Source organism: Papio anubis, chromosome 2, assembly GCF_008728515.1.
Source record: "Papio anubis isolate 15944 chromosome 2, Panubis1.0, whole genome shotgun sequence".
In the NCBI taxonomy this organism is placed as follows: domain Eukaryota; kingdom Metazoa; phylum Chordata; class Mammalia; order Primates; family Cercopithecidae; genus Papio; species Papio anubis.
This window is the reverse complement of record NC_044977.1, coordinates 113,576,172-113,603,648: the sequence shown is the minus strand read 5'-3', so window position 1 is coordinate 113,603,648 and position 27,477 is coordinate 113,576,172. Positions and strand designations below refer to the sequence as shown.

Genomic DNA, 27,477 nt, shown 5'->3' with positions numbered 1-27,477 from the left:
GTTTCACCATGTTGGCCAGGCTGGTCTCAAACTCCTGACCTCAGGTGATCCACTCACCTCAGCCTCCCAAAGCACTGGGATTACAGGCGTGAGCCACTGCTCATGGCTACATATTAATGGAAACTTCACAGGTCAGTACCTCCAAATCTTCCCCATCTCACATCAAGAATGGCACAGGTTTGCTCTTCAGCTCTTGTTTTAAGGGTAAGACTGGTTAGAAAAGATCTATAAGGAAATAACTCATGACCTGGAAGAAGAGAAGACGCTATTGTGCCTGGACTATTTCCTCATAAGACAATTGACAATGAGATAAGGATGAGGGCTTGGGCTGGACTTTAAACCCTAGCCGACCTAGCCGATTACCTTCCCAGGAAGGTGTATCTGCAGATGTCTCAGCTCCTCCTCCAGGAGGGAGGGAGAGTAAAAAAAGGTGTGGGAAAGAAAAGCAACAACTCTAGGAATTAAAAGGAGGATTAGTTATTGGAATTGTTTGGTTCCCAGGTAGGTGTTGGGTGTTCCACACCACCACAGCTACATTAACACGTTGATAGGCAACTATAGATATCACTCCTTTAGGAATTTGGTGACTTGTGCTGTTTGAATTTTCTCTAATCATGTCCTTTTACTTTTTTTTTTTTTTTTCTGAGACAGAGTTTTGTTCGTTGCCCAGGGCTGGAGGTGCAGTGCGCTGGTCTCAGCTCACTGCAGCCTCTGCCTCCTGGGTTCAAGTGATTCTGCCTCAGGCCTCCCAGGCTGGACACGGGATGCACCACCACGCTTGGCTAATTTTTGTATTTTTAGTGGAGATAGCTTCCTATGTTGGGTCAGGGCTGGTCTCAAACTCCAGACCTCAGGTGATCCGCCCGTCTCCGCCTCCCAAAGTGCTGGGATTGCAGTGCAGCCACCATAATGCCAGAACATTTTTAAGTTTACAGCAAAATTGAGAGAAAGGTACAGAGATTTTCCATATACTCCCTTCCCCTACACATGCATAGCCTCTTCCATTATCAACATCCCCTACCATAGTGGAACAGTAGTTCCCGTCGACGGACCTACACTGACACACCGTTATTACCCAAAGTTGATAGTTGCGTATGAGGGTGTTGTACATTCTATGGGATTGGACAAATGCATGACATGCCTTGAATTATTCAACACTATTGAATTTTACAGATTATTTTCACTGCTCTAAAAATTCTCTGTGCTCTGCCTGTTTATCCTCCCCCTAATCCCCAACTCCTGACAACCACTAATCTTTTTATTGTCTCTGTAGTTTTGCCTTTCCCAGAATGTCATATCGTTGGAATCATACAATATGTAGCCTTTGCAGATTGGTGTTTTTCATTTAGTAATATGCATTTAAGTTTCCTCCATGTCTTTTCATGCTTGATAGCTCATTTCTGGTTAGAGCTAAATAATGTTCCATTGTCTGGATGTACCAGAGTTTATTTATCTATTCACCTACTGAAATACATCTTGGCAGGGCTTAGTGGCTCACACCTGTAATCCCAACAATTTGGGAGGCCAAGGCAGGCGGATCACCTTAGGTCAGGAGTTTGAGACCAGTCTGGCCAAGACAGTGATGCTACTTGGGAGGCTGAGGCAGGAGAATCGCTTGAACCCGGGAGGCAGAGGTTGCGGTGAGCCAAGTTCTTATGTGGACATAAGTTTTCAGTTCATTTGGGTCACTACCAAAGAGCATGACGGCTGAAGTGTATGGTAAGAATATGTCTAGTTTTGTTGGAAACTGCAAACTGCCTTCCGAAGTGGCTGTACCGATTTGCATTTCCACCAGCAGTGACGGAGAGTCCTCTTGCTCCACATTCTTGCCAGTATTTGGTGTTTTCAGCCTTCCAGGTTTTGGTCATTGTAATAGGTGCGTATCTCATCGTTGTTTTAATTTGTATTTCCCTGATGACATATGATGTGGAGCATCTTTCATAGGCTTATCTTCTCGTAGATCTTCTTCTTTTATAAATGTATATTTTAAAAATTGTCATTTTATGGCTCCCCACTGCAGCTGCCTCTCCCCCTTCCCTTCGCTGACCACTTTTGCAGGCTTCAGGGGGACCAGGAAACAAAACTGGAGGCTGGCAGCCCCAGTCTGCTACCAGCTAGGGAGAACAAGCCACAGTTACAAATTATCACAACTATTGGTGCCGGTACTTGGGGGATCTGCAAAGTGAGGAGGCCCCAGCTCCTCATTGTAGAGGGGTCTATTTGGCAGTGACCTTGTTCTGGACATGGTGATATTCCTTTAGCCTGAGGGAATTGATGTGGATGAACCCGGTGGCATCGATTGGCTCCTAATTGCCCTGCACATTCATGCTCACCGGCTCCTCATTGTAGAAAGACAGAGGGGACTCCCACAGAGGATATACACCTGGCCCTTGAGGACAGACACCTGCACTTTCCCTTCTCCTCACTCCTGGGACTTGGTGATGCAGTGGCGGACACATTCACACTCAGGGCTGTGCCAGAAACCGGTGTACACCAGCTCAGCCAATTTCAAGTCCAGGCCTTGTTTGATTTTGCACACTTCCTGGTGACCGCCTCAATGTCTAAATGAGCATGGTAAAGGATGGTGCCTGCTGGGGTCTTGTAGATACCTCGGGACCTCATTCCAATGAAGCGGTTCTCCATGATGCTAATACGGCCAACACGGTGCTTGCCCACGACTTCGTTCGGGTACACGAAGAGCTCCAAGGAGGTCTGGTGGATGGTGCCATCCTTGACATTAGTCACCTTCACCAGGACCCCTTTTGTGAACTCAATCTCGAGAATGTCAGGGTTTTTGGGAGCGCTTTAGATGGGTCCTGGGTCTTCATGCAGCAACCTGGAGGCGCTTGGTTCTTGGGGCTCTCCAGGATTCCAGCCTCATAGCTGATGTGCACGAGGTTCTCATCCATGCTCCACGGGTTCCTGGGAGTGACTGGGATGGGAATCCCGTGTGGCTTTGCATATTCCATCAGATTGTTGCGGCCCTTGAACTGATTGTAGAACTCGGACATCCTCCAGGGAGCAATGACCTTCATCTGGGGGGGCCAGCGAGTAGCAGGTGAGCTGAATCGGACTTGATCATTGCCCCTACCCGTGGTGCCATGGGACACACACTTGGCCCCCTCCTGCTGGGTGATTTCTACTTGTTTGTGGGTGATGCAGGGCCTGGGGAGAGAGCTGCCCAGGAGGTAGTAGTCCTCATACAGCATACTGGACTGGATGGCCAGCCAGATGAACTCCTCCACAAACTCTCTGCTGACATCCTCAATGAACACCTTTTTGGCCCGAAGCTTCAGTGCCTGGCTTCCTCGAAGTCTTCCTTCTGGCTGGTGTTGCCCAGGTAGGTACTGATGTCATTGCCTTGTTCCTTCAGCCACAACAAGATGCAGGAGGTGTCCAGCCTGCCACTGTAGGCCAGAACCACGAAGCCTTTGCTGGACACAGCATCTGAGATTGGGGGCGTGAGTTCCCAGCATCTGAAATCTGTCTTCACAGCTCAGTGAACCACTTTGGCCCTGGCAGTGGTGGCAGGTGATAGAGCCTAAATCTTCTTTAGTGATGCATCTGCTAAAGTCCTTGGTTCATTTTATTTTGTGTTTTGAAATTTTTGTGGGTACATAGTAGGTGTATATATTTACGAGGTACATGAGATATTTTGATACAGGTATATAATTCATAATAATCATATCAGTTAAATGGGGTATCATCACATCAAGCATTTATCCTTTCTTTGTTTTACAAACAATCCAATTATTATTTTTTATTTTTAAACTTTTATTTATTTATTATTTATTTATTTTTTGAGATGGAGTTTCACTCTTGTTGCCCAGGCTGGAGTGCAATGGCATGATCTCAGCTCACTGTAACCTCCACCTCCCAGATTCAAGCGATTCTCCCGCCTCAGCCTCCCGAGTAGCTGGGATTACTACCCAACTACCACGCCTGGCTAATTTTGTGTTTTTAGTAGAGATGGGGTTTCTCCAAGTTGGTCAGGCTGGTCTCAAACTCCTGACCTCAGGTGATCTGCCTCCCTCGGCCTCCCAAAGTTCTGGGATTACAGGCGTGTGCCACTGCACCCGGACTATTTATTTATTTTTTGAGACCAAGTCTCACTTTGTCGCCCAGGCTGGAGTGCAGTGGTGAGATCTTGGCTCACTGCAACCTCTGCCTCCTAGATTAAATTTATTCTCCTGCCTCAGTCTCCCAAATAGCTGGAATTACAGGTGTGTGCCACCACACTCAGCTGATTTTTGTATTTTTAGTTGAGATGGGGTTTCACCATGTTGGCCTGGCTGGTCTTGAAATCCTGACTTCAGGTGATCCACCTGCCTCGGATTCCCAAAGTGCTGGGATTACAAGCGTGAACCACCACACCTGGCCTACAAACAATCAACTTATACTCTTAAGTTACTTTATAATTTCTATTTAGAAAACTTTTTTTATAGTGATGGGGTCTTGCTATGCTGCCCAGGCTGGTCTTGAACTCCTGGGCTCAAGTGAACCGCCCCTCTAGGCCTCCCAAAGTGCTGGGATTACAGACATGAGCCACTGTGCCTGGCCTGACAGTTCACTTTTTTTTTCAGAGTGCCTGATAGAGTGCTATAAAGTGCATTTGTACCTTGCTTTTCTATTCTCTCAAAATTATAGAAGATAAAGATCCAGGCTGGGCACAGTGACTCATGCCTGTAATCCCATCACTTTGGGAGGCTAAGGAGGGTGGATAACTAGAGGTCAGGAGTTCAAGACGAGCCTGGCCAAGATGGCAAACCCCATCTCTACTAAAAACACAAAAAATTAGCCGGGCGTGGTGGTGTGTGCCTGTAATCCCAGCTTCTCAGGAGGCTGAGGCAGATAACTGCTTGAACCCAGGAGGCAGAGGTTGCAGTGAGCCAAGATTGAGCCACTGCACTCCAGCCTGGGGGACAGAGTGACACTCCGTCTCAAAAAAAAAAAAAAAAAAAAGAAAAAAAGATGCAAAATTGAATGTGAAAAAATCATCCCAGCAATTATGAACCCGATATACATTTGGCCCATCAGCTCCTGACAACGAAGATGGGGTGGTGGCAAGTGTGCTGTCTAGCCTAACTCAGGATTAGAATCAGAGCCTGAGATTCTGAGAGAATGAATGCTCTTACTTGCAAGGACTGGTAAGCTCTGTGCTGATGACTCAAAAGATGGGCTCTGTGAGTGTAAGAGATTGGACTTGGACCTGTAGCCAGGACGCAGTATTTTCTTATCTTTAACTTCCACAAAGCTCGTGTTTACTCTTCTCTCACAAAAGCCAAGCCTAAAGTGCACTGCTGAAGGAGTTGTTCCTCTTTGGACAGCTGTGTGTGCCCTATAAATGTCCTCTTCAGGTGGAGAAGGAGTTGCTGTGTGCGTAGCGCTGTGAGCTGGACTGGAAAGCATTTCTGCGGCCCAGTGATACATGCAGAACTACACCCTCGAGAGCCACGGTTCAGTGAAGGGCTAGGAAGGGTTTTCATGCTGGTCATTCATTCACCTGGAAAGGCTCAGCACTATCTCATGAACCTAGTTTCTGGGAAGTCAGGCAACCTGATTGCACTTACAGCTTGGTAAATGATATACTCTAAGGGCTCATAAAAATTAATCCAGCTGCATGCTACAAAGCTGATACCATGAAATCATGAGCAGAGACCTCCTTTCTATTTGAGTCCAGAAAGAGCCAGGCTCTGTGTTGGTCTACATAGTGCCCAGGAGGAAAGCGACTCTACTACCACTTTTCATTGTTGAAACTGTTCATTCTCACCTCCCCTGGAAAGGGCCCTCACACTCCTGCCACAGACACGAAAAAGTTAATAGATGTCGTGGAAGTGGGAAAAGTTGCCTTTGGAGAGGTTTCCAGAATGTTTTCCAACTTGGTCGTCTTTTCAAGTCCCTTCTTTCGATTTAATGAAATGATTATTTTGAAAATAATAATAGCTACCATTTACCAAGGACCTAATATGTACCAATTTATTTACATATGTTGTCTGTTTAATTCTTACTATCACGTACCATGTTCCGTGGTCATATGCCCTGGGAATCAAAAAGAAGAACTTGCCAAGGTCACACAGCGAGGAAATGAGAGTCAATATTCAAGCCTAGATTTCAAAGGGTCAGTATTTAAACCGAGGTTTCTATTCAGACCTAGAAATGAGAGTCAATATTCAAACCTGCTATCATGGCCCACACTTATATGAATTCTGCCTCATTAAGATAATGTTTGGGTCATTTTTTTTTTTTTTTTTTTTGAGACGGAGTCTCGCTCTGCCGCCCAGGCTGGAGTGCAGTGGCCGGATCTCAGCTCACTGCAAGCTCCGCCTCCCGGGTTCACGCCATTCTCCTGCCTCAGCCTCCCGAGTAGCTGGGACTACAGGCGCCTGCCACCTTGCCCGGCTAGTTTTTTGTATTTTTCAGTAGAGACGGGGTTTCCCCGTGTTAGCCAGGATGGTCTCGATTTCCTGACCTCGTGATCCACCCGTCTCGGCCTCCCAAAGTGCTGGGATTACAGGCTTGAGCCACCGCGCCCGGCCGGTCATTTTTATTTATTTACTCTGGAGGTAAAATGGACTGCAGTCATGTATGTTTCAAGTGGGAGAAAGTAAAAGCCTTAATTTTTTTCCTTTTTTTTTTTTTTTTTTTTTGTTGAGATGGAGTCTCGCTCTTGTCACCCAGGCTGGAGTGCAGTGGCATGATCTCAGATCACTGCAACCTCTGCCTCCTGGGTTCAAGTGATTCTCCTTGAGACATGAGCGATGGCTCATGTCTGTAATCTCAGCACTTTGGGAGGCTGAGGCGGGTGGATCACGAGGTCAGCAGATCGAGACCATCCTGGCTAACACGGTGAAACCCCTCTACTAAAAATACAAAAAACAATTAGCTAGGCGTGGTGGCATGCGCCTGTAGTCCCAGCTACTCGGGAGGCTGAGGCAGGAGAATGGCGTGAACCCAGGAGGCAGAGCTCGCAGTGAGCCGAGATCACGCCACTGCACTCCAGCCTGGGCAAAAGAGCGAGAGTCCATCTCAAAAAAAAAAAAAAAAAAAAAAATACTAATTCAAACTGGCCGGGCACAGTGGCTCACGCCTGTAATCCTAGAACTTTGGGAGGCTGAGGCAGGTGGATTGCCTGAGTTCAGGAGTTTGAGACCAGCCTGGGCAACAATGGTGAAACCCTGTCTCTACTAAAACACAAAAAATTAGCCGGGTGTGGTGGTGTGCACCTGTAGTCCCAGCTGCTCGGGAGGCTGAGGCAGTAGAATCGCTTGAACCCAGGAGACAGAGGTTGCAGCAGTGAGCCAAGATCACGCCACTGCACTCCAGCCTGGGTGACAGAGCGAGATTCTGTCTCAAAAAAAAAAAAAAAAAAGAAAAAAAATTCAAAGTATTTAGGAAAGTAAACATGAAAAGTAAAAGTGAATCACCTAAAATACTACCACCTAGACACTGCCACAGTTAACACCGAAGGGACTTGCCTCTTTCTATGCATACAGTCAAATAGTGATATTGTATAAAAATGTCATCATGGTGTAAGTACTGTTTCTCAGTAAAAACTGTTGAATTCAATAGAAGAAAAATAAAATGAAATATAATTGGAGGAATTCTTGAACTTCAAAAAAAATGTTTCTCCTCCCCAAGAAATATTTGCTAAAATATCCCTCTAAAGTTATAAAAGAGGTTGTGAAGAACATTTAAAAGTATTTTCTGGCTGGGCACGGTGGCTCACGCCTGTAATCTCAACACTTTGGGAGGCCGAGGCAGGCGAATCACCTGAAGTCAAGAGTTCAAGGCCAGCCTGGCCAACATGGTGAAACCCCATCTCTACTAAAAATACAAAAATTAATCGGGTATGATGGTGCATGCCTGTAATCCCAGCCACTCAGGAGGCTGAGGCAGGAGAATTGCTTGAACCCAGGAGGCAGAGGTTGCAGTGAGCCAAGATAGTGCCACTGTACCCCAGCCTGGGTGACAGAGTGAGACTCTGTCTCAAAAAATAAAATAAATTAAATAATTTAAAAAATAAAAGTATTTTCTCCTCAATTTTAGGTAGTATAAAGTGTGAACATTATCACTCTTCCATCTTCTCTTTGCCCATCTTCATTGGCTGTTATATTATTATTTTCAAGTTATCCAGATTTACAATGCTTACTTTCTGTAATCATAGTTTTCATTGTTTTAGTATAACTTCTTGGTTTAAACGAAGTGTTATTCCCCACCAATCTTTATACCAAAGCTTCTCTGATTTTTACTCTGATTCACCTGTTATTTGTTTAGATTTCATTGTCAGATATTTTTTCAAGAAGGGCACTTTTGTGATATTCCCAGTTCTTTTATGTTTAAAACTATCTGTTATTGTCTTTATACTAGAAAGATGCCATGACTGAATCTGAGTCACAGTTTTTTTCTTTTCTTATTTTTTATTATTATTATTTTTTTGAGACGGGGTCTGGCTTTGTTGCCCAGGCTGGAGTGCAGTAGCGCGATCTCAGCTCACTGCAGCCTCTGCCTCCCAGGTTCAAGCAATTATCCCACCTCTGCCTCCCGAGTAGCTGGGATTACAGGCGCACCACCACATCCGGCTAATTTTTGTACTTTTAGTAGAGAGGGGGTTTCACCATGTGGCCAGACTGTTCCCGAACTTCTGACCTTAGGTGATCCACCCTCCCTGGCCTTCCAAAGTGCTGCGATTACAGGCGTGAGCCACAGTACCTGGCCACAGTTTCTTTTCATTAGAATTTGTGGATGTGTCTCTAGTCTCTGCCATTGTATGTTACTAGGGATACCTGTGAAGCCAGTCCGATTTTTTTTTTTTTCACCTTTGTACATATGTGCTAGTCAGGGTTCTCCAGAGAAACAGAACCAATAGGATGTGCTCTGTGTGTGATTTATTATAAGGAATTGGCTTATGCAACTGTGAAAGCTGAGAAATCTCGAGACCTGGAGACAGCAAGCTGGAGTCTCAGGAGAGCCAGTCTGAGTCTGAATCTGAAGTCCTGAGAATCAAGAGAACTGAAAGTTCTAATAGTTCAGTCTAAATGTTAGCAGGCTTGACACGCAGGAAGAACCACTGTTTCAGACTAAGTCACAAGGCTAGAAAAGCTCTTATAACCAGGCAGAAAGAATTCTCTCTTCTTCAGCCTTTTTGTTCTAGTATGTCTTCATTTGATTATTGACATTGGAGAGTGCAATCTGCTTTACTCAGTCTATAAATTGCACTGTGAATCTCACCCAGAAACATTTTGACAGACACACCCAGAATAATGTTTGAGCGGATGTTTGGGCACCCCGTGGCCCAGTCAAGTTGACACATAAAATTAACCATTACAGTGGGCGATGTGCTTTCCTGGACATCTAAAGAATTCTTTCTTTGTACTTGATGTTCAGTAGTTACTAACTAAGGTAGTTTCTATATTGAGCCTTCTATATACAATTTTCTTGGAACTAATTTGCATATCCAGATATTTTTTCTTCACTTGGGGTGAGAGTGTGGAGATTTTTCTGCTGTTATATCTTTCACCACAGCTTCTGGTTCATTTGTAGTTTCTCTAGCACAGAGATGCCAATGATTATTAGTTGGAATTTTGATCCTTTACTTTTCCTTCATTTATGAGCATTATTTTTATTCTACTTGAATTCATATTTTATGCTTTATAATTTTATCTTCAGTGGTATCTATTCTTCCTTGCCATCTTCTAGCTTATTGATTAGTCCTATGATGATATAGTTTCAGTCACATCTTCCTTTTAATCTCATTCTGTGGTTTTATCATCTTCTCTTTGAGCTCACACTTTAGAATTAGTAATCTCATTAATGCATATTATAGCATGAAACAAATGTTAATAATTTCCTTCTGATCTTTAAGTTGATTTTTCTTCAAGTTCTTTTCTGTGCTTCCCTCCTTCCTTTCTCTCTCTCTCCCTCCTTCTTTCTCTCTCTCTTCTTTCCTTCTTTCTTTTCCTATAGTGTATTTTCAGAGCTTCCATCACATTTATTTTCATTTTTTTCCTGCTTGGTCAGTTCTGTTCAGACTTGACGCTGTTATGATGTGGAAGACTTTTTGACTTGATTCCCACTGTATTCAATGTGGTTTTCTCTTGGGCAAGAGTTTGAATCTCAGTACTTTTTCTTCTGTTTATTTTAAGAAGATAATACAACTTTGGGGGAGCTGAACTTTGGGTTAACAGCTGAGTTAAACCAGCTCTCTCTTGTTTCTCTTAGATTGTTGTCTTCCTTTCCCTAATCATTACTTTTTGAAATATAGCATTAGGTTATACCCTTTTTCTTGTTGGGTTGTCTTTGATGAATCCATGCCTAAGAGTTCTTAAATCTATGTTTTGCTCACATTTTATTTCCTTTCATGTTTTCAGAAGTCTTAACCCAGAAATAGGAATTGTATAAGAGGAAACTGAATAATTTGACTTGCATTTAACTTAAAACAACTTTAAAAAAATTCAGGAAGCACCATCTCAAGGAAACTGTATTATACAGGGAAAGAGAACTGGACTGAGCATCAGATAACCTTAAATTCTAGCCCCAGCTCTAGTATACATAGCTGAAACTATTGAAGGGATATATATATACATATAAGTGAATTCTCAGTTGTAAAATGAGTTGATTGTATCTACCATGACTACTTCATAGAGCTATTGTAAGGGTCAAATGAAATAATTAAACGAAAGGACTTTGTAAATAGCAAAGTAATATTCAATATAAGGTATTGTCATTATTTTATTATGGTTGTTATTATTGAATCTTTATTTGTAGAAGATCATCATAAAGATGGTTAGATGAAAAGTTCTTTTTTTTTTTGACACAGAGTCCTGCTCTGTCACCAGGCTGGAGTGCAGTGGCATAATCTCGACTCACTGCAACCTCCGCCTCCCAGATTCAAATGATTCTTCTGCCTCAGCCTCCCGAGTAGCTGGGACTACAGGTGCCCGCCACTGCACCTGGCTAATTTTTGTATTTTTAGTAGACACAGAGTTTCACCATGTTGGCCAGACTGGTCTCGAACTCCTGACCTCGTGATCCACCTGCCTTGGCCTCCCAAAGTGCTGGGATTACAGGCGTGAGCCACTGCGCCCGGCAGAGAAATTCTTGGGAAGGGGGTTTAACAAGGTGAGGGGCATAACTTTCTGATTAAGCTACAAGTTTGCCCAAGCATTTACATTTTCCCTGTCCCTAGTCTAATAGAGAGAGGGATTGTGCCTAGTTTGAAAAATGTTTTTAGCTTATTCTATATTCATCTCTCATCTCCATTGGGAATTAATAGGTTTCGACATTTATGCACCTAAAGACAGATGACTAAGTTTCTCATATAACTGTATGTTGTTGTAAATATTGGCTAAGTGCCCAAGTAATTCTTGCATTACAAAAGAGTTAATACTATTAATCATACTTTAATATTTTTATGATTCATTTTGGATTTCAAAATATTTGCACTTTTGTTTTTAATTTTGATTACGATTATTTTCAAAACATAGGCATGAAAAATATTTTCTCTACTGACCTGAAAGAGAAGAAATATGAAAGCTTTGGCTACAAGACTCGGTAGTGAAATTTGTTTACAATACTACTTAAAACTGACGCATTCAAACAAAATGATTTATTTGCTTATGAGTTTTATTTTGAAAACGAAAACTAAATTTTTATTTATTCAATCTATAGCATTACTGAATTTTGTAATCGTTCCATTTTAAATATGCATATTTTAAAAAAGCAATTGACACCTGGGTCTAGGTGACATACCCTCGTATATGCTAAGAATTAAAATAAGGCTGGGCGCGGTCGCTCACATCTGTAATCCCAGCATTTTGGGAGGCCAAGGCAGGTGGATCACAAGGTCAGGAGTTCAAGACCAGCCTTGCCAACATGGTGAAACCTTGTGTCTACTAAAAATTCAAAAATTAGCTGGGCGTGGTGGCACGCACCTGTAATCCCAGCTACTCAGGAGGCTGAGGCAGGAAAATTGCTTAAACCTGGGAGATGGAGGTTGCAGTGAGCTGAGATCATGCCACTGCACTCCAGCCTGAGGGACAGAGCAAGACTCTATCTCGAAAAAAAGAAAAGTAAAAAAAAAAGTGAAATAAGCTCATTGACATCATTGATTTAGCATTCCAGTTCATGTTTTCAAAATATTCTTGGTCTGGGTAGAAGCAGTGCTTAATTGAAGAGTTTTAAAAAGAAACCATTTATATAGTGTCTATAATTTTAATTTTAGTTTATAAATTGATTATTCTGCTTTTACATTCATTTAGCCTACTGTAATAAAAATTTTATAAAATTATTCTTGCTGTGTAACTTTGAAACTCGATTGCAGCTGCAGAAATGGAGTGGTGAGACACCAAGTTGGGGAGCAAACATTTGTAAATATCAGCTTGAGATGGAGTGCTGGCACAGAACCTAAGATTATATTTACATGTAGAAAATAGCAGTTTCAGTGTACACAGGTTTGGCTCTGCTGCCATCCTAAGTCATACCTGTGTTAATGAAATGGTCTTCTCAACTCAGCATTAGGCGAGACTAAAGTTTTTACCATAGAAACATTATTCCTACTGCTCTAGTTCAGCAAACCATCCACTGAGATTTATAGCCAAGTTCTAAAGTATATTTTGGCTGTGTTTGTTTTTAGGACTTATGTTATTCTGAAATAAATTTATCATATTAGTTGGAAGTGTGTCTCTTCTACATCTATTTTCTTTACTACTTATCAGCATAATCATTTCAAATCTGAGGTAGAGATTGAAAATTGAGCATTTGATTTCAATATACTATATGAAAGGCCATTACACAGAATTTATTGCACCATTAGTACAAACAAAGAAAAAAAGGGTGAAAGAGGCCTCTTGAGAAGAATTAGATATTTCCATTTGGCAGTATGTGCAGGGTGTGGTGTTTTTATTCACTAAAACTAATACATTATTTTTATTTCAAATTCAGCCTATTTCCCAGGTTGTTTTCATGTATCACGAATACAAAAATGGCCAATATATATTAAGGAATACCAATGCTAATGTATCTTAGTGGAAATCTCAGATCAAATACCCAATATTTCCTTTAATCTTGGGTAAAAACATTGATTTGTGGTTAGATTTGTCAAGATAGACACAGTGTGCTTTTCTGACTTTTTTACTTCACTCTTATTCTGATTTAACAACTGATATTTTACATATGCTTATGACATTTTTCTATTCTCAATAGCATGGTGAAGTTAATTCTGAATGAAGACACCTAGGGTTTCGTCACAGATCGATATCTTGTGTGTGACACTTAATCTTTATGTCCTCAGTTCCCATCTGAGAAAGGAGAAATTCTGGAGTGGGAGTGGGTCACACAAAGGTTCTCCAAGAAGAACTCTTAGCTCAGGAACCACTCAGGGAAGCCTGGCCAGGTGAAAATCTAGGTTCTTCCACTCCCATTTTAGCCAAAGCAGTTTTACTTTTTTTATTTTTATTTTTTTATTTTTTGGGACGGAGTTTTGCTCTGTCACCCAGGCTGGAGTGCAATGGATGTGAACTTGGCTCACTGCAGCCTCTGCCTCACAGGTTCAAGTGATTCTCCTGCCTCAGCCTCCTGAGCTGGAATTTATAGGCATCCACCACACGCCCAGCTAATTTTTTGTATTTTTAGTAGAGACAGGGTTTCACCATGTTGGCCAGGTTGGTCTTGAACTCCTGGCCTCAGGTGATCTTCCTGCCTTGGCCTCCCATAGTACTGGGATTACAGGTATGAGCCACCGCACCCGGCCAGAAGTTTTACTTTTATTTGTTTATTATATTCAACTTAATAATAAGATTCTGTATATAGAAAAAGTTTGATTGAGAAAAAAAATAAAACCTTAAAACCCACTGTTATGGTGATGTATTACTGTGTGACACATTTCTCCAAAACTTAATGGCTAAAAAGCAACCTTAGTGGGTCATAGTTCTTTGGGCTGATTTGTCTTAGCTGGGTGGGTATCCCCTGAGGTCTCTCCTAGAGTCGTAATCAGACATTGACTGGGGCTGGAGTCATCTCAAGGCTCGACTGGCTTGAACATCCAAGATTACTTAATCACTTACAAGTTTGACACCTGGGCAATTCAGGCTACTGGAGTCATGGAGATCAGTTAGAAGCCTTTTTCCCCCACCCCAAAATCCACTTTACTGAGATATAATTGACATACAACAAATTGCACATATTTAGGATACACATCTTGATAAGGTTTGCATATGTATGTACCCAAGTAACAATCATCACCAATATCAAGAAAATGAATGTATCTATCACCCCCACAAAGGTTTCCTTATGTTATTTTGTAATGCCTCTTCCTTCTCCCACCCCAGGTAACAACTGATCTGCCCTTTGTCACTATAGATTAGATTGTATTTTCTACAATATTATATAGTAACTACTCTTTCTTTTTGATTTGGCTCATTTCAGTCAGCATAATTATTTTAAGATTCACCTATGTTGTTTCATGTGTCATTCCTTCTTATTGCTGAGTAGTATTTTGTTATATAGATGCACTTCACTTTGTTTACCCATTCATGTATTGATGGACATTTGGATTGATTCCAGTTTTTGGCTATTACAAATAAAGTTGTTATAAGAATCCATATGCTGGGCCGGGTGTGGTGGCTCATGCCTGTAGTCCCAGCACTTTGCGAGGCCAAGGTGGGTGGATCACAAGGTCAGGAGATTGAGACCATCCTGGCTAACACAGTGAAACCCCATCTCTACTAAAAATACTAAAATTGGCCGGGCATGGTGGCTCATGCCTGTAATCCCAGCCCTTTGGGAGGTCGAGGTGGGTGGATCACAAGGTCAGGAGTGTGAGACTAGCCTGGCCAATATGGTGAAACCCTGTCTCTACTAAAAAAAAATACAAAAAAATTAGCCAGGTGTGGTGGTACTTGCCTGTAATCCCAGCTATGTGGAAAGCTGAGGCAGGAGAATTGCTTGAATCCAGGAGGTGGAGGTTGCAGTGAGCTGAAATCACACCACTGAACTCCAGCCTGGGTGACAAAGCAGACTCCATCTCAAAAAAAACAAAAACAAAAATAAAAAAACAAACAAAATTATCCAGACGTGGTGGCGGGCACCTGTAGTCTCAGCTACTTGGGAGGCTGAGGCAGTGAAAATGGCGGGAACCCGGGAGGCTGAGCTTGCAGTGAGCTGTGATTGCGCCACTGCACTCCATCCTGGGCGACAGAGTGAGACCATCTCAAAAAATAAAAAATAAAAAAAAAGAATCCATATGTAAGACATGTGTTTTTATTTTTTATTTGTATGAACATGTGTTTTTATTTTTTTATTTTTCGATATACCTAGGAATGGAAAGGCTAAGTAATCGCATGTATATGTGGAACATTTTATGAATCTGTTGAATTATTTTTAAAGGTGTTTGTACAATTTTACATTCTAACCAGCACACACACTGGATTTTGTCAAATGATCTTTCTACATTTATTGAGGTGATCTTTTTGCTTATTTGTTGGTTAGTATGCTGAATTACATTGATTGATTGTCAAGTGTTAAACCAGCCTTGCATTCCTGAGATAAACTCCACTTGGTCATGAGGTATTATCTTTCTCATATATTTTTGGTTTCAATTGGTTAAATTTATTTTAAAAATTGTGCTCATGAAGGAGTTTTGTCTGTAATTTTCTTTTCTTGTAATATCACTTTCTAATATTGATAATGGAGTAATTCTGGCCTCATAGAAGAAGTTGAGAAGCATTTCCTCCTTTTCAATTTTTGTAGAGACTTTGTGTTGAATTATTATTTCTTTCTTAAGTGTTTAGTAAACTTCATTAATGAAGCCATCTGGGACTGGAGGTTTCTTTTTTTGGAAGGTCTTTAACTACAAATTTAATTTGTTTATTAGATAATGGGATATTCACGTTATTTATTTCCTCTTAAGTAAGCTGTGATAGTTGGTGTCTTTCAAGGCATTTGTCCAGTTCATTTAAATTGTCAAATTTATTAGCATAAAATTGTTCAAATATTCATTTTTATCTCATTCCTGATATTGTAATTTCTTTCTTCTCTATTTCCTGATCAGTGTTTCTAGATGTTTATCAATTTTATTGATTTTTTTTTAAGGAACCAAATTTGGTTTCACTATTTTATCTCCCCTTTCCTTTTTTAAAAACCTCATTTATATCTATATCTATATCTATATCTATATCTATATCTATATCTATATCTATATCTATATCTATATCTATATCTATATCTATATATTTTTGAGACAGAATCTTGGTCTGTTGCCCAGGCTGGAGTGCAGAGGCACTATCTCGGTTCACTGCAACCTCTGCCTCCTGGGTTTAAGCGATTCTCTTGCCTCAGCCTCCTGAGTAGCTGGGACTACAGGTGCATGCCACCACACCCAGATAATTTTTCGTGTTTTTAGTAGAGGTGAGGTTTCACCATGTTAGCCAGGATCGTCTGGATCTCCTGACCTCGTGATCCACTCGCCTCGGCCTCCCAAAGTGCTGGGATTACAGGCATGAGCCACCACGCCTGGCCTTATCTACTAAATCTATCATCTATGTGAATATTGGGTCAATTTTGATTCACTGATTTTTCTATTTATCATGGGTCATCCTTTCCTGCTTCTTTTCTTTCCTTAGAACTTTTGGTTGGATGCCAGACATGATTTTTACCTTGCCGATTTTTTTTTAAGCCTATAGAACCTGTATTCCCAGGTGGTCTTCAATCCAATTGTTGGATAATTTTATATTCCTATAAATATTTAGCTTTGTTCCAAGTTATGCCTAAATTGCTCAGAAATTTAGACTATTTTGGATATGGCTTTAAAACTTGCTGAGCAGGACCAAAGCAATGTTTAACCTAGGGCTAGCTTTTCCCCATTACTGTGGCAAACTCTTTCTTGCCATAGTATTTTGACTGATGTTGTATGAATTACAAAGTTTACTAATCTGGTTACTGGGCACAGGTGAGGTTTTTAGCTCTATATAGGATTATGGAATTGTACTCATTAATATTTTGAGTTGTTTATTTATTTTTAACCTGACCTCAGGTAATTTTCTCACTTGCATGTGGTGGTCAGTACTCAGCTGAGCATCAAGGGTTACCCTCTGAACATGTCCAGAGCTCCAGCTCTTTTCTTTCTGGCAATTTGCCCTAGTGAATTCTGGTTGCTTTGACTTGCTCACACTCACCATTTTGTCTCCTCAACTCAGGGAGACTGTCGGACTCCACTCAGCTTTTCCCTCCCTGTGCCAAGCTGGGAAGCTTTCCCTAGGTACAAAGCTGGGGCAACCACAGAGCCCACCTTATTCGTTTTCCATCTCTCAGGGATCATTGTCCTTTGTTGCCTGATAACCAAGGTTTTGTGAACATTCTTTCATATGTTTGTTCAGTGTTTTAGTTGTTTCATGAGGAACAATAAATTCAGTTACTGTTATTTCATCTGGGCCAGAAACAGAGCTCTGTTCAGCATCTTTCAAAATATTTTTCTTTAGAGGAGAAAATGACCTGAATAGGATAAAGCCATTGGTAACATAATAGAGTATATAAACTTCAGGGATGTTTCATAGGCTCTGTGGGACTTTGTGCCTAACTAAGCGTGGGCAGTGAGACGAAATTTCCTACTCTCACGACCACAGGGCTACGTCAATGGCAATGCTATTTTCTAGGTTAGGAGTCCATGGGGAAGAGGTGACTTGGGTGGATGAGTTCCAAGTTTGTACATGGCCTGTGGATAATTTAGATGGAAATGATCAGGAAGCAGGTAGAAATATGGATCTGGAGTTTAGGAGAGAGGGGATGGCTATCACTATGGATTCTGGAAAAAACTTCCAGGATAGTGCTTAATTGAGGAAAATCTTTTTTTTTTTTTTTGACGGAGTTTCTCTCTTTTGCCCAGGCTGGAGTGAAATAGGGCAATCTTGGCTCATTGCAACTTCCACCCCACCGTGTTCAAGTGATTCTCCTGCCTCAGCCTCCTGGATAGCTGGGATTATAGGAGTCTGCCACCATGCCTGGCTAATTTTTTTTTTTTTTTTAATTTTTTTTTTTTGACGGAGTCTCATTCTGTTTCCCAGGCTGGAGTGCTGCGGTGCGATCTCAGCTCACTGCAACCCCCGACTCCTGGGTTCAAGTGATTCTCTTGCCTCAGCCTTCCGAGTTGCTGGGACTACAGGTGCCCGCCACCACACCTGGCTTATTTTTGTATTTTTCATAGAGATGGGGTTTCTCCATGTTGGCTAGGCTGGTCTCAAACTCCTGACCTCTGGTGATCTGCCCACCTTGGCCTCCCAAAGTGCTGGGATTATAGGCGTGAGCCACTGCTCCCCGCTTGAAGATAACCATTTACCTCAAGTTTCACAAATAAATTAAATGTGGATAACTTGGTAATGGAAACAATCCTTCTGCTGTAAAATAATTTATTAATGTTACCACTGGGGTCTACTTGCTGCAGTGTGTGTGTGTGTATGTGTGTGTATCCACTTTCATCTCCCCTAATAAATTTTAGACTGGCAAGAAACAAAAACACAAAAATGTCAACCCTAAAGACTAATGCTTTTACAATATCCTATCACAAAATACAAACTAGCACAAATCTAGAACTTTGCCTTAAAATTGTTACAATAGCCAGGCGCGGTGGCTCGTGCCTGTAATCTCAGCACTTTGGGAGGCTGAGGCGGGTGGATCACGAGGTCAGGAGATTGAGATCATCCTGGCCAACATGGTGAAACCCTGTCTCTATTAAAAATACAAAAATTAGCCGGGCGTGGTGGCACGTGCCTGTAACCTCAACTACTCCGGGGGTTGAGGCAGGAGAATCGCTTGAACCCGGGAAGCGGAGGTTGCAGTGAGCCGAGATTAAGGCCCACTGCACTCCAGCCTGGGCGACAGAGAGAGACCCCGGCTCGGGGGAAAAAAAAAAAAAAAAAAAGTTACAATAAAAAGAAGAGTAGGCTAATGTTCTCCTTTTCTTCCAGTTTCTTTTTCTTCTTCCCTTCCTTTCTTTTCTTTTCTTTTCTTTTTAGACAGAGTCTTTGCCTTGTTGGCCCAGGCTGAGTGCAGTAGCACCATCTCCTGGGTTCATAAGCCATTCTCCTGCCTCAGCCTCCTGAGTAGCTGGGATTACAGGCATGAGCCACTGTGCGCAGGTAATTTTTGTATTTTTAGTAGAGACGGGGTTTCTCCCTGTTGGCCAGGCTGGTCTCTAATTCCTAACCTCAGGTGATCCACTGCCTCGGTCTCCCAAAGTGCTGGGATTACAGGCATGAGCCACCGCACCTGGCCTCTTCTCCCAGTTTCTTCTTTTCTTTTCTTTTTCTTTTTTTGAGAGGGAGTCTTGCTCCAGGCTGGAGTACAGTGGCGTAATCTCGGCTCACTGCAAGCTCCGCCTCCTGGGTTCACGCCATTCTCCTGCCTTAACCTCCCGAGTAGTTGGCACTACAGGCGCCGCCACCACGTTCGGCTAATTTTTTATATTTTTAGTAGAGACGGGGTTTCACCATGTTGGCCAGGATGGTCTCAATCTCCTGACCTCGTGATCAGCCCGTCTCGGCCTCCCAAAGTGCTGGGATTACAGGCATAAGCCACCGCACCCAGCCTTTTCTCCCAGTTTCTAAAACTGCATGTTTGCACACCAATGTAACATAAATCAAACATTTAATAAGACTACTAAAAAATGGCAGTTTGTTAAAGTCTTTGATATATCATGTAGCTCTTGAAGTCATTGGAATTAAATGATAAATGATACTATTGTTAATATAAGTCTTTTGGTGTTAGTCAAAACTTTGCTCAAGTTGAAACTTTCGGTATTATAAATTCTCACTTTCAGTATTATATGTTTCTTCAGTCAGTGGTTTGAAACTTGTGTCAAAAAGATGAGAAAATGTAGGGTAAGATGTATTCATTAAAATAACAGTTCAACAATTTATGCAGAGATTAGATGTGTTTAATTTAGATTACATGAGCACTTGGATCAGTGTATTTCTATTATTAGAAGAAAAATTCAGAACTTAGTACCATATTGTTCCCAGGCCACACAAGCCAAGGATCATCTTACATCAAGTCTGCCCTGGTCATATGGAAAATGAGCATGTTTAAGACCATTTTATATTTTTAGGGATACAAAAAACTAAATATAGCAGAAAGGTCAATAGTCAGTGCTACATAATATTCCTACATCTCATTTAGCATGCAGTCCAACTGACCTTCATCAGACCAAGCTCCCCCTGAAATCACAATAATCTTTGTGGTAACCGGGGGGTTTTAGTTATTGAATGAGGACAGAGCCTATATATTGCTCCCTCAGCTCAATATCTCCTGAGATTATTTTTATTTTTATTTATTTTATTTTATCTTATTTTTGAGACAGTGTAGTGTTGCTCTGTTGCCAAGGCTGGAGTGCAGTGGCGTGATCTCAGCTCACAGCAACCTCTGCCTCCCTGGTTCAAGTGATTCTCCTGCCTCAGCCTCCTGAGTAGCTGGGATTACAGATGCGCACCACTACGCCCGGCTAAGTTTTTGTACTTTAGTAGAGACGGGGTTTCACCATGTTGGCCAGGCTGGTCTCAAACTCCTGACCTCAGGTGATCTGCCCACCTTGGCTCCCCAAAGTGCTGGGATTACAGGCATGAGCCACCACGCCCGGCCTCTGGAGCTTATTTTTAAAGATTAATTGTAAAACTTTAACTTAGGAAATGCCCTTTTGTAAGCAAGTTTATATCTACCATTCAGATTTAAAATTAGACTGAAAATAAACCAAATCCACTTATAGAGAGAAGCTCGATCTTATTTACAAATGGAACCACAGTGTGAGGCTCAATGACTGCATTTCGGAAAACATACAACTTAGAAGGATGTTGATTTCTTCTTAATTGACTTTGTTGTTGTTTTTTTGAGGGGGGTGCTTCTCAGTACTTCTAAACTATCAGTGCATGGTCCATACAATTAGATTTTTAGCAACACAATTCACAATAAAACTTAATTCTATTTTCTAGTAATTCATGTATTATTTAGTTAAAAAATATGCGTTTATCTGTTATATACTCACAGCAAAGTCATATCTCATGAAGTACTACCTTTTTTTGAGAACTGAAACTACCCCTTTTACTGAAATTTTAACAATTTAATTCACTTTGGATAAAAGTTATTCTAAAATGCCTATATAGTTTCTTGTTCTTTACAATATCATTAAAAAATAAAAAATAAGTGTGGGTGTGGTGGCTCATGCCTGTAATCCAAGCACTTTGGGAGGCTGATGTGAGAGGATCACTTGAGTCCAGGAGTTCAAGACCAGCCTGGGCAACACAGGGAGACTTTGTCTCTACAAATAATAAAAATAAATTGGCCATGCATGGTGGTGCACACCTGTAGTTCCAGCTACTCAGGAGGCTGAGGTGGGAGGATCATTTGAGTTCAGTAGGTCAAGGTTGCAGTGAGCCATGACTGCGTCACTGCACTCCAGCCTAGGTGACTGAGTGAGACTCTGTCTCAATAATAATAAAAATAAGGTCAGGCACGGTGACTCACACCTGTAATCCCAGCACTTTGGAGGCCAAGGTGGGCGGATCATGAGGTCAGGAGTTTGAGACCAGCCTGGCCAATATGGTGAAACCCTGTCTTTACTAAATACACAAAAATTAGCCAGGTGTGGTGGCATGCTCCTGTAGTCCCAGATACTTGGGAGGCTGAGGCACGAAAATCACTTGAACCCGGGAGGCAGAGGTTGCAGTGAGCTGACATCACACCACTGCACTCCATCCTGGGCAACAGAGAGAGATGCTCTCTCAAAAAAAAAAAAAAAAAATAATAATAATAATAATAAAACAAGTTCCTGAACCCCTGCCATATGAAAACTGATTCTATTTTTGTGTTTTCTCAGACCTTATGCCATATGGATGCAGTTGTAAAATATAAATTTTTAAAAATACAATCAATATAATTTAATTACTACAGAGTGGTTCCAGACATTCAATATTGTCTTAGTCCCTTTTCTGCTGCTATAACAGAATACTACAGACTGGGTAATTTATACAGAAAAGTTTATTTGGCTCATGGTTCTAGAGACTGGGAAGTCTAAGAGCATGATGTGACAGCTAGTGAGGTCCTTTTTGCTGTTTTATCCCATAGTGGAAAGCATCACATGGTGAGCAAGCTCTCAACACAGAGAGGCTCTATGGGAGCAAACTCATCCTTTTCTCAGGGGCCCACTCCCGTGAGAACTAACCCACTCCTGTGATAATGGCATTCATTAATTCACTTATAAGGCATAGCCTCATGACCTAATCATTTCTTAAAGGCCCCACTTCCCAACACTGTTACACTGGCAATTAAATTTTCAAATGAGTTTTGAAGGGGATATTCAAACCACAGCAAATATGAACAGTATTTTTTTAACAGGGCCTCTAATTTTTATTACAATTATGATATTACATTGGGAATACTGCAAACACTATGAATTTTAATTCCAACAAGGCATTTGACAAGTCTCTTGGGATAGACTTCTGGGCAAAAAAAAAAAAAAAAAAAAATGTTGGTAAGATGAGAGTTCATTGCTGTATTCATAACTGCAGAAATGACCACAAGAGTCTGAAATTTCAAAATTAGAATAACATTGTGTGCTTTCCCTTGATTAAAAAGATAACATAGGTTCTCCATAGACATTTTGGAAAATACAGCTAAGTACAAAACAGAAAGTGAAAGTCACAAGCAAACCCAAACCCAAACCCACATCTAACCACTCTTTTTTTTTTGAGACCGAGTCTTGCTCTGTCGCCTAGGCTAGAGTGCAGTGGCGCGATCTCGGCTCACTGTAAACTCCACCTCCCAGGTTCACGCCATACTCCTGCCTCAGCTTCCCGACTAGCTGGGACTACAGGCGCCCACTACCATGCCCGGCTAATTTTTTGTATTTTTAGTAGAGACCGGGTTTCACTGTGTTAGAGAGGATGGTCTTGATCTCTTGACCTTGTGATCCGCCCACCTCGACCTCCCAAAGTGCTGGGATTACAGGCGTGAGCCACCGCACCCGGCCCATAACCACTCTTAACATTTTTGTAGACATATAGGTATTCAATGAAACCATGGTTTCTCTTTTGGGAAAAAAATTTTTCCCTTAGTATGTTGATGAACATATTTCCATGTTACTAGTCATTCTTCCACAACATCATTTTAAACAAATGCATGGTTTTATCAGGTATAGGTACCCTAATATATTTAGCAAATCCTCTGTAGTTTCTCCTTTTTTTGGTTATTAAAATTAGGACTATATACTGACTTTTTCTAAGACCTTTTCAACATCTATTAAGTCGATCAAATGGCTTTTCTCCTTTAACTTTCTGTCATGGTAAAATATTTTTAATGTCAAATCATTTTTGAGTTTCTGGAAATCCCCTTATTTGGTTCTGGTGTTAATTATACTTTTTTTAAGTTATAGAAATTTCAAACATACTCCAGAGTCTAGAGAATGACGTAATGATTCCTATGTAACGTACACCCAAATTCAGTAATTATCACTATTCTTGTTTCATCCGTTCTCTTCCTCTTCCCTTTTTGGTTGAGTATTTTAAAGCAAATCCTAGAAATCTACCATTTTATCCCTAAAATCAGAACTTTATTTAATTAATTAATTAATTTTATTTATTTATTTATTTATTTATTTATTTATTTATTTGAGACGGAGTCTCGCTGTGTCTCCCAGGCTGGAGTGCAGTGGCGTGATCTCCTCACTGCAAGCTCCGCCTCCCGGGTTCACGCCATTCTCCCGCCTCAGCCTCCCAAGTAGCTGAGACTACAGGCGCCTGCCACCACGCCCGGCTAGTTTTTTGTATTTTTAGTAGAGACGGGGTTTCACCATGTTAGCCAGGATAGTCTCGATCTCCTGACCTCGTGATCCACCCGCCTCGGCCTCCCAAAGTGCTGGGATTACAGGCTTGAGCCACCGCGCCCGGCCAATTTTATTTATTTTTTTAGACAGAGTCTCACTGTCACCTAGACTGGAGTGTAGCGGCGCAATCTTGACTCACTGCAACTTCCGCCTCCTGGGTTCAAGTGATTCTCCTGCCTCAGCCTCCCGAGTAACTGGGATTATAGGTGTGTGCCACCATGCCCAGCTAATTTTTGTATTTTCAGTAGAGATGGGGTTTTACTATGTTGGCCAGGCTGGTCTCAAACTCCTGACCTCAGGTGATCCACCCACCTGGGCCTCCCAAAGTGCTGGGATTACAAGCGTGAGCCACTGTACCCTGCCAAAATCAGAACTTTTGAAACACAAGCACACAATGCCATTATCACGTGTAGTAAAAGTGCCAATTAATAATCATCTCATAGAGTCACTTACTGACCTAAGTTTAATTTTCTCCAATTGGCTCAAATATTGTGTGTGTGTGTGTGTGTGTGTGTGTGAATTGTTGGTTTAAAGAAGTCTCTTAATCTACAACAGCTCTCTCTTTTCATTTTTTTTCAAGCTTTTTTGAAGAAATGGGGTCACTCGGTGCATCTCCTGTGTTCAAGAGTTGGTTGATTGCATCTTTGTGGTTATAAATGCATCCTTCTCTGCTACATTTCCTACTAACTGGCAGTTAGGCCTAGAAGCCTGATTAAAGTTCGAGACTATTCCATGCATGGTTCTGTATCCTTGATTTTGTACCACTTGACAAGGCACATAAAATTTGGTTATCCTGCTTTTAGTGATCTCAGTATTGATAAATGATTTCAGATGTCAGAGTCGGATCCAGTCATTATAACGTTTCCTAATTGTGTATCATTTTAATCTGTAGCACTAGATTTGATTGGCCATATTTTATATAGGCTTTTAAAAAAATTTACAGTCCATAAGTAAGCTAATTCTCTTGCTTTCTTTCTGTGCATTATTTTAATAGCTAAAGGCAACAGGATTAAAGGGTAGGGAATCCAAAGAGGGTGGTACTTTGATGTTAGGCAACCTGGTTACCATCTCAGAAGGCCCTAAATGGTGTGAACCGGGGAGGCGGAGCTTGCAGTGAGCCGAGATCATGCCACTGCACTCCAACCTGGGCGACAGAGTGAGACTCCATCAAAAAAAAAAAAAGGAAAGAAAAAAAAGAAGGCCCTCATCATCTTTCTGAGATAGGCGTAAAGCTCTAGTTCCTTAGGGGGAAACTGGCAAAAAATACAATCAGAGCAGATGCCCATCCTGAGAATAAGGAGCACAATTTGGAGTGATGTTAAATGTGCAGGCAGCCCTTCATTCTCCGGGTAGTCGCCGGGGTCTGCCAGAGCTGGTTAGTATCAAGAGACTCTGAGGGGAACACTGCAAGAACCTCCTCTGCAGTCTGACTGCGAGAGCCCATATCCTATCCAGAAACATAAAGGTGCATTTCTTTCTTTCTAGATCACAAAGAGTTAATCATTTTGAATTGGTTGTTGTTTCAGGACTTCAACAGTTCACCATTTTTTCTCACTGCTTCCTGTCTGGAGATTTATTTTTTTCTTTGCGAGTAGATAATTTAAGAAATTGTTCTCATTGCCAGAAAACTGACTCCTTGACAGGAAAGACATTGAATTTTATGCAAATCTGCGTGTGTGTGCTTTATCATGCACTTGGGTTTAACCTTGGCAGTTGACATCCTAATGCTCAAAGGGAGATGTGAGATGGTTTTCAGAAACATGGTCTCTAGAGTTATGGGACACATAAAATCAGTGGGCAGTCCTTCCCACTATCTTCCCTTTCCCTCATTCTGTTCTTGACCTGGGCCTCTAGATTCAAGATCATTCCTTATCTTATTGCTAAAATTCTGATGCTTTGGGTAATGTACTTTAAGAGTGTTTTTAAAACATTCTTAAAACAGAGGTTTAAACCTCTGCCAACAACTTTATCCTGACTATCCAGGCAGGTTCATTACTGAGGTTAGTTTAAGATCTGGTTTCAAAGCATGCCTTCCTTTGTTCAATCATTATTTGCTAAACATTTATTGAACCCACCTTGTGCTAGGTCCTGGCTAATGCTGAGAAAACACCAAGCTGAAGACATGTTTCCTGCCTTCCAGCAAAGAGATAGAGTCCAAGCAAATAAATACAACAGATGTGAACGTGGAAGCACAAAGGAAGGAGAAGCCAACATTCCTGGGAGAGGTGACATTTCTTCAGGGTTTCGATACTTCTTCTAGTCCTCTGAAATCTTTTTTTTTTTTTGAGACGGAGTCTGGCTCTGTCGTCCAGGCTGGAGTGCAGTGGCCGGATCTCAGCTCACTGCAAGCTCCGCCTCCCGGATTTACCCCATTCTCCTGCCTCAGCCTCCCGAGTAGCTGGGACTACAGGTGCCCGCCACCTTGCCCGGCTAGTTTTTGTATTTTTTAGTAGAGACGGGGTTTCACCGTGTTAGCCAGGATGGTCTCGATCTCCTGACCTTGTGATTCGCCCGTCTCGGCCTCCCAAAGTGCTGGGATTACAGGCTTGAGCCACCGCGCCCGGCCAGTCCTCTGAAATCTTAAATCTTCATTCTTAGTATTCTCAGTGGAGCATTTTATTCTGTCTCTACGGTTTGGGGCAAAAAGAAGAGACTCTTGACAAAGTACTTCTAGAAAGACTGGCAGAAAAGACTGAAAGATTTTCTCAGGAGTAAGAAACAACACAACTTTCTTAATACTCCTGTGCTGTTTTCACATGCAAAAAATATTTTCCCCCTTCATCGGTAGGGCAATGGACAAAATGGCTTTTCTTATAGTAAATAGCATGTCCCATGTAAAACGAGGCCATGATCTCCCTTTATTGCACTTCAGAATATTTTAAAATTGCTGGATTAGTTTTTCCTCTTCATTCTTCCTTCTGTAGCTTGACAATTATTAAAGCTGGTATGATTGGTAACACGACTCAAGTTAGAGGAAGTCTTTTTTTTTTTGAGATGGATTCTTGCTCTGTCTCCCAGGCTGGAGTGCAGTGGTACGATCTCGGTTCACTGCAAACTACAGGAGGCCTTTTTTTAAAGTCAAGAGCCTCTTTTAAAATTATAACCCATTGGGAATATGCTGTGGGGAGGTCTCTCACAGCAGTGTGAAAAAGCACCTTATCTTGTATGTGCCTGTAGCCCATCGGCAGACATGAAACCCAAATCCCTGTTCTCCCAAGTGCAATGGAAACATCTCCACTCCTGTGGATGAACTGAATACATGATAGTGAAGCATATTTCTAAATGTTTACTGTTGCTTGCTAGCCACAGTAGGAATTTCAATACCAGTGGCAGTGCAAACCCTCATTTTACTGTAGATGCCTTTTTGCATTTCAGCTTACAAAGCTTCCCTCAGTTGGAGGGTGGGGGCCCCAGAAATAAAATGGAAGGCAAAGGGGGGGATGATGCTCTGTGATTTTTCTGCTCATTGTCTCATTTTGAAACTGCCCCAACTGTATAGAACTCCTAGGAAGCCTGTACATGTCAGCACATTCCTGGGGAAGAATGCTTCTCTTAGGAGCCAGTGCTTTAAAAAGTTTCTTCATGTTGCACTGGCACGCACATCTGCTTAAATCGCCACT

At 41.6% G+C, this 27,477-nt stretch overlaps 1 pseudogene; it reads right to left on the bottom strand.

Annotated features, from left to right (window-relative positions):
• Positions 1 to 2,216: 2,216 nt before the first annotated feature.
• Positions 2,217 to 3,496, bottom strand: LOC101008577 (annotated as a pseudogene).
• Positions 3,497 to 27,477: the final 23,981 nt, after the last annotated feature.